The following is a 10,931-nucleotide window of genomic DNA, read 5'->3' as shown; positions in this document are numbered from 1 at the left end:
TGTTATTTTTATTCCCATCTTACAGAGGAGAAAACTGAAGTTTGGGTCAAGCATTTAAATGAATGAAGTCACCTCCCTGTTCAATATCTCATTTTCCCCATTTATTTGGGCTATGTAATTTTAAAATGTCTCATTCAAGTAAGGCTTCTTAAACGTTTTACGATGCCCTTTAAATATGGCCGAGAAGTAACAAAAAGCCTCTGTTTTGTTAGGGCGGGCCAGGCTTACGCTGCAGGCCCAGCACCTCAGTCTGTGCCTCACGCCACACCTGGTAACTCTCCAGGGCATCTGTCCTCTCTGCAGCGATGCCCTGATCCAGGCTGCCGCAGTCGCGGACGTCGCCACCATCTCAACCCACGGCTCCCAAGGCAGCGGGAGGGGGGCGGGGTAGAGTGGGAGAAGACCGTGACGCAGCTATAATTTCCCCTCGTACCCCATTGGCCGGGGCTGGTCACATGGGCATCAGCTTGTACTGCAAAGGCTGCTGGGAACTGTAGTCTTTCCACGTGTCTAGGAAGTGGAAAAGGAACTAGGATTCGGAGTATGTTTGGCTTTGGCTCCGCCCCAGCCTCCTGACGTTCAAGTCATGATTTCTGAGGTACTTTTGCTTTATAAGTCTCCATTGTGGACTTGCTTTTTACACTTGGTTTATTGTTTTTGTTTTTTCTCCTTTTCTTTAGTCGTGTCCCCTCCTCTTTCCCCCTCCCTACACCCCCGAAGCCTTACTGGTTAGGAGAGTCAGCATCACTCCTAACCCTTGGGTTTCGCCCGCTGTGAGACTGTAGGGTGGGAAATCCGGGAGACGAAAGGTACTGCCTTCCGATGCCGCCAAAGGAATTGCTCTTCCGTAATTACAGCTAGAAGGCCTGTCTTGTAGAGATGAATGCTGTGAAAAGGCGTAGGGTGTGGATAATTAAGAGTCTTGGTTAGGGGCGGAAACCTGTTGCCTCAGAGAGATAAATTAAGGAACGCTGGTCGATACAAGTAGCAGATGACCCCCTTTTTTTTTTTTTTTTTGCGGTACGCGGGCCTCTCACTGTTTAGGCCTCTCCCGTTGCGGAGCACAGGCTCCGGACGCGCAGGCCCAGCCGCCATGGCTCACGGGCCCAGCCGCTCCGCGGCATGTGGGATCTTCCCAGACCGGGGCAGGAACCCGTGTCCCCTGCCTCGGCAGGTGGACTCTCAACCACTGCGCCACCAGGGAAGTCTCCCAGTGCTTTTCTTTAGTAATTCATTAATCCATTTTTTAAAAAAAATAATTAATTTTTGTCTGTGTTGGGTCTTCATTTCCGTGCGAGGGCTTTCTGTAGTTGCAGAGAGCTGGGCCCACTCTTCATCGCGGTGCGCGGGCCTTTCACTGTTGCGGCCTCTCTTTTTGCGGGGCATAGGCTCCAGACGCGCAGGCCCAGTAGTCGTGGCTCACGGGCCCAGTTGCTCCGCGGTATGTGGGATCCTCCCAGACGGGGGTTCGAACCCGTGTCCCCTGCATTGGCAGGCACATTCTCAACCACTGCGCCACCAGGGAAGCCTACGTGACCCTCTTTATGTCCCTAAGTAAGTGCAGTCTCATTGGTGTTTCGGGGAACGTGGTGGTGTAAGCATTTTCTCAGGGGCTGGTCCTTTGTTGGTACTGGGGTGGCGGTCGACCGTCCTGGATCCTTTCCATGGAGCTCAGAACGTGTTGGTTCAGCATTTACTAGCACTTGCTGTGTGCACAATGAAATAGGACAAGAGAGAAACTACATTTACTGGAGCATCTTTTATGGGCTGCGAATATACACCCCAAGCTGCTCTGTTCCTTTTTTTTTTTTTTGCGGTACGTGGGCCTCTCTCACTGTTGTGGCCTCTCCCGTTGTGGAGCACCGGCTCCGGACGCGCAGGCCCAGCGGCCATGGCTCACGGGCCCAGCCGCTCCACGGGGAACGAACCCGTGTCCCCTGCATCGGCAGGCGGACTCTCAACCACTGCGCTACCAGGGAAGCCCTGTTCTGTTCCCTTTGAGGACCATAGGCTGAAAGAGGAGACTAAGTTTCTTGCTGAGGAAACTCATATTCCACGTTCTAACCCCGTCTGCCATCTTAGGTCTTGTGGAGGAAGGTGCAGAAAAGACTGGTCTCCATGACATCCACCTAGGAGGAGGTTGAGGTGTTTGATATAATTGTTTATTAAGAAGCGAGAAGAACAATTTCTGGTCAGAAAAGCTAGTGAAATTTGAGGGCAGGAATTCTGTTATTTATTGAGCATTTGTAAACTGAGCCCATAGTAGCAATTCAATGTGTATGTGTTTTTTGTTTGTTTGTTTTCGCGGTACGCGGGCCTCTCACTGCTGTGGCTTCTCCCGCTGCGGAGCACAGGCTCCGGACGCGCAGGCTCAGCGGCCATGGCTCACGGGCCCAGCCACTCCGCGGCATGTGGGATCTTCCCGGACCGGGGCACGAACCCGTGTCCCCTCCATCGGCAGGCAGACTCGCAACCACTGCGCCACCAGGGAAGCCCTGTATGTGTTTTTCTGAACGCAGATATTTACTTTTTTTTTTTTCCAAAATTATTTATTGAACATCTACTATGTTCCAGGCACTGTTCTAGGTTTTGGGGATGAAAAGCTGAACAAGAGAATTGCACCATCATGTCCCCTCGGTCCACCTCTGATTTCAGCTGTCCATGTGGTGGACAGTCTCTTGCAAGTCCCGGCTTGCCTCAGACTGCCAGTGTGCTTCCTATGACTCCAGTTGTGGGGTTTTCTGGTTTTTTTCCAAAACAGCGGGAACTTCTTTGTCCCATGAACAGGTGCAGCCAGAAGTGTTAACACCCCTGGGAGCAGCCCTCAACAGGGGGGTGGGAGCTGGTAGATAAAGCCTGCAGCTTCCTGTCTCTCAGGAGATGATTCTGGGAGGCCTTCTGTAACTCTTAAGTCCTCGTGAAGTGGAGTTCTTGTTATCAACATCGACCTTAGTAATGCGTGCTTATATTGACTTTTTTTTCTTCCTCACTATCCCCAGTCTCTTGCTTCTGCTTCCTGGTATCACATTGTAGAATAAACGATAGGCTCGCCACCCTGGTCTCAGCTCTGCTTTTAGGGAAACCAAGCCCTGAAGGAGCCTACATTCTAGGGCAGCACTGTCCAAAAGAAATACAGTGTGAGCCACATACACAATCAAAAAACTTCTAGTAGGCACATTAATAAAAGTAAAGAGAAACAGGTAAAGTTAATTCTAATAGTATATTTAATCTAATATACTCAGAAAACTATCATTTCAACATGTAATCAATATAAAAAATTATATTTATTAATAAGATACTGTGTATTCTTTTTTTCTGTAGTAAATCTTTAAAATTCAATGTGTAATTTACACTTATGGTGCATCTCATAACGATGAATGCTGAAGTTTCATTGGAAATACATGATTTGTATTTCGATTTCATAAAATTTATAGTTGAAAAGTAGTTTTCCTTATGCTAGTTTTTCTAAACACACTTAAAGTTGTCCAATAACTAAATCAAGTTTCCACTTCTAAATTGAAATTAATTGAAATAAAATAAAATATTCAGATCCTCAGTAGTACTAGCCTCATTTCAGATGCCCAGTAGCCACATGTAGCTACTGTATAGACAGACAATACACAAAATAAAAGAGTAACACATATGCTAGGTTAGGTGGTGATAAATGCTAGGGAGAAAAATAAATGCAGGGAAGGGACTTACTACTATTGGGATGATGACGGTTACCATTTTTAGTTAGGGTTACCAGACTTAGCAAATAAAAATACAGGACATCTAATTAGATTGGCATTTCAGATAAACAACAGATAATTTTATTTAACTATATTTTTTTTATTGAAGTATAGTTGATTTACAATATTATATTAGTTTCAGGTGTGCAACATATTGATTCAATATTTTTATAAATTATACTCTATTTAAAGTTATTGTAAAATAATGGCTATATTCCCTGTGCTGTACAATACATCCTTGTAGCTTATTTTATACACAGTAGTTTTTACCTTTTTAATCCCCTACCCCTATATTGCCACTCCCCCTCCCCTCTCCCTACTGGTAACCACTAGTTTGTTCTCTGTATCTGTGAGTCTGTTTCTGTTTTTGTTATACTCACTAGTTTTATTTTTTAGATTCCATATGTAAGTGATAAGATACAGTATTTGTCTTTCTCTATCTGACTTACTTCACTAATACCTTCCAGACCCATCCATGTGGTTGTAAATGGCAAATTTTCATTCTTTTTTATGGCTGAGTAATATTCCATTGTGTGTGTGTGTGTGTGTGTGTGTGTGTGTGTCTGTGTGTATGTGTATATATATATATAAAAATATATAAATATATATAAATATATATATATATATATATATATACCATATCTTCTTTATCCATTCATCTAGCAACAGAACATTTTAAAGTATAAGTCTGCCCTATGCAAAAATGTCCCAGATATTGCATGGGACATTGTCATACTAAAAAGTTACTCTTTGTTTATCTGAGCATCCTGTACTTTATCTGGCAACCCTAAATGGGTGGCCAGCAGATACCTCGCTGAGAAGGTCTCTTTGAATGTTGACACGGGGGAGGCAAGGGCGTGAGTCACATGGGTATCTGGGAGAGCAGGTGGAAGGGACAAATGCAAGGGTCTTCAGTGGGCACATTTTTGGTTGAGCAGAGGGTTGACATGGTACCACTTATATTTGAACAGGATCTCTGGAGCTGCTATGTTGAGAACAGCATGAAGGGGCCAACAGCATAAGCTGGGAGAGACAGGAGGCTACTGCAGTAGTCCAGGCTAGAGGTGATGGTGGCTTGGACCAGAAGGGGGTCGGATTCTGGATGTATTCTGAAGGCAGAGTCGGCTGCATTTACTGATTGGATAAGCGTGAGAGGTAAGTCAATGACTCCTAGATATGTGCCCTCCACCTGGAAGGATGGAGTTTTCATGTACAGAGATAGGGAGCAAGGTTGAACATTAGGGGAGGGGCAGAGCTCAACAGTTTGTTTTGGACACGGTAAGCTGGAGGTGCCTGTTAGACACTCAAGTGGAGATGCTGAGTCAGCCAGCTGGAGCTCAGGTGAGACAGCTGGCTGGAGTTAAGTTGAGAGATGGAATTCAAAGCCATGAACCTGGATGAGATCTGCAGGGGAGTGAGTCTGAGTCAGAAAGAGGAAAGATCCATGGGCTGAGCCCTGGGTCACCTCAAAAGTATTCTAATCCTCTCACCAAGCCCAAGAGTTTGGGCCTGTGAGAATTTCCATTTTCTTTTCTTTTTTTTTTTTTAAACGTTTTCTCTTATATCGGAATATAGCCAATTAACAATGTTGTGATAGTTGCAAGTGCACAGCAGAGCGACCCAGAGAATTTCCATTTTCATGGAGGAAGGATTTGAGGCTTGGAGAAGGGAAGGAGTCTGTGAAAGCCAGAGGCAGAGCTGGATGAACTTTCCTATTGGTCTCTGTTTCCTTCTTCCCCCATCCCTTCTCTGCATACATAAGCCACAATGAGCTTTTTATTTTTCAATTATTTTTAGATTGTTTAAAATACTTAAATACACAGAGTGTGAAAGTCGCCATTTTAATGATTTTAAAGTGTTTAATTTAGTGGCATTTAGTCCATTCACAGTGTTGTGTGACCATCATCACTCTTTAGTTCCAGAACATTTTCATCACCCCAAAAAGGAAACTCTGTATCTCCAGTCACTCCCCATCCCCTCTCCCGCTGGCAACCACTAAGCTGCTTTCTGTGTCTATGGACTTGCCTATTCGGGGTCTTTCCTATGAATGAAATCATACAGTACGTCTTTCTTGGTGTGTGTCTGGCATGTATTAGTACTTCATTCTTGTTTACGGCCAAACAATAGCCCACTGGACGGATATACCACGTTTTGTTTTGCCATCATGCAGTGATGGACATTTGGGTTGTTTCCACCAGCCAGAATGACTTTTTCAAACAGAAGTCAGATGATGTTATTGTCTTCTCTCCCCCCCGCGACCCTCCCATAGCTCCCGATCACACTTGGGACCAAATGCAAGTCCTTACCGAAACCCTAGTGGCCTCACCTCCTCTGGCCTCTGCCTGCCTCCCCACCCCCGATCACTGTTAGCCCCATCAGGGCAGCACTGGCCTCTGGGAAGCTCCTTGCACACACCAAAAGCCTCTTCTGTACCTTTGTGCTTGCTTGCTTGGCACCCTCCTCCCCAGATAGCCCCCCACTCCAATCTCTACTAAAATATACTCCCCTGCCCCCCATGTAAAACTCCACCTCCGGCTCTCTTTTTTTTTTAAAATAAATTTATTTATTTATTTTTGGCTGCGTTGGGTCTTTGTTCCTGTGTACGGGCTTTCTCTAGTTGTGGTGAGCGGGGGCTACTCTTTGTTGCTGTGCACGGACCTCTCATTGCAGTGGATTCTCTTGTTGCGGAGCACGGGCTCTAGGTGCGCGGGCTTCAGTAATTGTGGCACGTGGGCTCAGTAGTTGTGGCTCATGGGGCTCTAGGCATGTGGGCTTCAGTAGTTGTGGCGCACAGGCTTAGTTGCTCTGCAGCATGTGGGATCTTCCCGGACCAGGGCTTGAACCCGTGTGCCTTGCAGTGGCAGGCGGATTCTTAACCACTGTGCCACCAGGGAAGTCCCCACCTCTGGCTCTTTATTTTGCTTTTTCTCTTCAGAACATGTATTACTACCTGGTTTTATATTACCGTCATCCCTAGGTGTCATGGGGATTGGTTCCAGGACCAGTTGCAGACACCAAAATCCGCAGATTCTCAAATCCCATCGTTGGCCTTCCGAGTCTGCGGACTTGGCATCAGCAGATACAGAGGGCCAGCTTTATTTATTGAAAAAAATCTGTGGCCCTGTGCAGTTCAAACCCATGTTGTTCAAGGGTCAACTGTATATATAAATACATATAATTGTATATTGTAGATGTAATATATTATTATATTGTTCTTCTGTAGAATATTTTTTTCACTGGGATGGAAGCTTTTGTTCCATGTCCTACAGCACTGTACCCTGGGACTTAGGATAGATGTTACCGGCATGAATACTGCCGAGGACTGAGGTTTGCTCATTTGCTGACTCCACTTTTCATGAGAGGTTCTAGCATCGAAAACTTGCATGGGGCCTGGACACTTAGATTCTCTGTGGAGCCCTGGCCCTGAAAAGGAGGAGCAGGAGAAAGAGCTTCTTCCTGTCCTTGAGGAATTTGTAAACTAGCTACACACAACTTGCAAGTAGAGAAAAATTCAAAGCCAGAGAAGGACTGACTAGGGTGGGGAGGGGTGATGCAGCAGAGGTTCCCATCCAGGCTGCAGAGCTCCTGGTCCAGGAGGCTCACACGCTGGGCTGAGGCCAAATTTCGGTCACTTGCTAGCTGTGTGGCCTAGAGGAAGGCATTGAACCTCTCTGAGCTGCTGGTTTGCGGTAAGTGCAAAAGAGACAATGGGTGGGCAAATTGTTTATTAATAGTAAGCAGATCAATGCTAATTATTTTCATTGTTTATATCTGAGTTTCTTCTTGATGCTGAATAGCAAAGTTTGGGTTCTTTGGGTGCAAGCAACAGAAACAGGACTCTGGCTTCCTTAAATAAAAAAGGGCTTTATTGCAAGGATATTGAGGAGTTCTCAGAAGTGGAGAAAGGCTGCAGAACCAGGACTCTAAAACGACAAAGACTGTTTCAGCTCTAGGGATTTGGGTACAACTTGAGCCCATGAAAAGGCTTGTTGGTGGAATCTACTCCGCCGCTGTTCGAGGAAGAGAGCATCTGACTGGCTTGGCTCAGGCTCAGTGCCTACCTGCTGGGCAGGGGGAGGAAGGTCACCTTGATTGACAGGCCCACCAAGAGCCGTGAAAGGGATGGTTCCTCAAATGGAAACTGAGGCTTTTTATCGGGAAAGGGAGCAATAGCTGTTGGGTAGGGAAAAGAGATATCGATTAAAATAATCAAAGCCCAGCATTTCCTGTGTACCTGGCCTTGTGCGGGGCTCTGTGGGGAGCTGAAGCAAAGCAAGTCTTGATGCTGAGGGGTTTTGATTTTTATTGCACGTAGAGGGAGTCAGACTGGGGGTTTCTAAACTTGGATATTCTTTAATTCCACAGTGTGTCAGGTCTGCCTGTTTGCTTAAAGTTCCCTCTTTGCAGTTCACACGATTAATTAGGCGTCTGGCCTTGTGTGGTTCAGGGTGAGAACATGGTGTTAGCTCTCCCGACCCTGCCACGCCGCCCCCTCGCCCCCAGTTCCTTCAGAGAGTGAGGATTCTCTGCAGAGCTGGCTGGCTGCTGCCTGCTGTCCTGTTCTCTCCTGGCTCAGGAGCTGCCTGGCGTCAGAAGCCACTTGTGAGTCATCCCTGTGTCGTCTCACCTCGGGACGATGGTGACTAGTTGGTGCCTTTTCATGTTTCAGGGCACATCCTGAGGTGAAAGCAAAGGGAAAGGACATGGGTGCCTTCCCGTTTCCTTTGGGCTTACACATCCTTTGCCCAGCTATTAAAACGTTAACAAACGTTTATGGTTGCTTTTATGGTTAGGAAATGAATCCAGTCTCATTATGATGAACTTAAAAAAAAAGAAATCAAGTATTATCCTTCATCCCATCATGGTCCTACCATGCAGTGACATCATTTTGGGGCCTATCTTTTGTCATTCTACTTCAGTGCACAGACATACCAAGACATATAAAATATATGGCATTCTTTCTAATTAATTGACACATTGCAATTTTTCTAATTTATAGATATTAGTTAATATTTATTATTATTACTATTATTAATAAATTCTGGTGTTTATAGAGTCATTTGCCATTGGACCCTCAACATTGCTTTCTCAGTTTGGTTGAACGAAGGAAGAAATGCACTGTTAATTTGCATCATCAGGATGGGAAATGAAAACTGAGGCCCGACAGTGTGATGGTTAAGAGCTTGACTTCTGCAGTAATAATCTCTAACGTTTATAAAGCCTTTCCTCTGTGTCAGGTACTATTCTAAGCACTCTTTTATACTAAGTCATCTATTCACAGTGAGCAGTGAGGGAGGGAGGATGATGAGGAGGAAAAACCACGCCTGTGTTTCTCCTTTACTCTCTCACTCACTGGTACTTCTGACGCCAGATGTGTGGGTGTTCCACACCCAGCAACCCGCTGACACCCGTTGGGTGTCCTCTAGTTCAGTGCAGTTCTGACACTAACCAGAGTTAGCGCAGACTCCACAGGTTAAGGGCTCAGTCCCACCAGACTGTCCCCACCCCACTCAATGCCTGTTGCGAATCCAGGCTGTCATCTGTGCTTCTGACCAACTGGCTATAAATCAGATGTTCCCATGACCCCCTCTTTGGGTTCAGTCATTTGCTAGAACAGCTCACAGAGCTCAAGGAAACACTTATGTTTACTGGTTTATTATATGATAAAGGATATGATCAAGGACACAGGTGAGCAGCCAGATGAAGAGGTACATAGGCAAGGTCTGGAAGGGTCCCAGGCCCGGGAGCGTCTATCTTGGTGGAGTTGAGGTGTCCCACCCACCCATGTGCTAACCCATGTTAGCACATGGGTTCACTGACCAGGAAACTCCTCGAATCCCACATTTTGGGGATTTTTGTGGAGGCTTCATCACATAAGCATGACTGATCATTAAGTCAGTCTCAAGCCCCTCTCCCCTTCCATGGAGAAGGGGCTGAAAGTTCCAAACTTCTAATCATGGCTTTGTCTTTCTGGTGACCAGCCCCCGTCCTGAAGTTATCCAAGAGCCCACCAAGAGTCACCCCATTAAACAAAAGACATTCCTGTCACCCAGGAAATTCCAAGGGATTTAGGAGCTCTGTGTCAGGAACTAGGGTCAAAGGCCAAATATTAGAACAAAAGGTGCTCCTACTGTTCTTATCACTTAGGAAATTCCAAGGGTCTTAGCTCGGTGCCAGGAGCCAGGGACAGAGATCAGTATGTATATTTTCTGTTATTTCACATTGAAGCACACAGAGGTCACATAACTTGCCCAAGGTCACAGAGCTGCTGAGCAGCAGGACTTGGCCGTGAACCTGGCCGCCTGGCTTAGGTGGCCGTGCTGTGCTGTGCTGGCTCTCCAGAGGATGGGGCTTCACGAGGGTGGGACTGTGTTTCATCCACTGTTCCATCCCCCAGTGTCTCCCACAGATGCCCGTTAAACATTTGTTGAATAGATAGGTTGGTTTTGAATCCAGGCTCTACCTCTTCCAACCTATGTGAGTTTGGGGTCTTTTCTTAACCACTCTGAGAAATTGGCAGAATCCAGGGGCAAGTTCTTTCCTCTTTCCCTTCAAAATGTGTTCTGAATCCAATCCCTTCTCACCACCCTCATTCTGTCATCTTGGACCAAGCCATGGTCTTCCTCACCAGGACTTTTTTTTTTTTTCTTTTTTGTTGTACGCGGGCCTCTCACTGCTGTGGCTTCTCCCGTTGCGGAGCACAGGCTCCGGATGCACAGGCTCAGCGGCCATGGCTCACGGGCCCAGCCGCTCCGCGGCATGTGGGCTCTTCCCAGACCGGGGCACGAACCCGTGTCCCCTGCATCAGCAGACGGACTGTCAACCACGGCGTCACCAGGCAAGCCCCACCAGGACTTTTTTTTTGAATTTTATTTTATTTATTTTTTATACAGCAGGTTCTTATTAGTTATCTATTTTATCCATATTAGTGTATACATGTCAATCACAATCTCCCAATTCATCCCACCCCCACCCCCACCCCCCGCCGCTTTCTCCCCTTGGTGTCCATACGTTTGTTCTCTACATCTCTGTCTCTGTTTCTGCCTTGCAAACAGGTTCATCTGTACCATTTTTCTAGGTTCCACATATATGCGTTAATATACAATACATGTTTTTCTCTTTCTGACTGACTTCACTCTGTATGACAGTCTCTAGATCCATCCACGTCTCTACAAATGGCCCAATTTTGCTCCTTTTTAT

General features: G+C 46.2%; 1 long non-coding RNA gene across 4 annotated transcripts in view; it reads left to right on the top strand.

Annotated features, from left to right (window-relative positions):
• The first annotated feature begins 512 nt into the window (after positions 1 to 512).
• The window catches only part of LOC307176144, a 162,674-nt gene continuing 152,255 nt past the window's right edge, over positions 513 to 10,931 (top strand). For 3 of the 4 annotated variants that reach the window (XR_013824618.1, XR_013824619.1, XR_013824620.1), the window contains exons 1-2: positions 513 to 598; positions 4,703 to 4,886. This is a non-coding gene — a long non-coding RNA (uncharacterized lncRNA). Of the gene's footprint in view, positions 599 to 1,410; positions 1,555 to 4,702; positions 4,887 to 10,931 lie in introns of those variants that run through there. The other variant, XR_013824621.1, reaches the window with a different exon arrangement.

The sequence above is a fragment of the Stenella coeruleoalba genome (assembly GCF_951394435.1).
Source record: "Stenella coeruleoalba genome assembly, chromosome: 17".
Taxonomy (NCBI): domain Eukaryota; kingdom Metazoa; phylum Chordata; class Mammalia; order Artiodactyla; family Delphinidae; genus Stenella; species Stenella coeruleoalba.
This window is presented reverse-complemented; position numbering and strand designations above follow the sequence as displayed.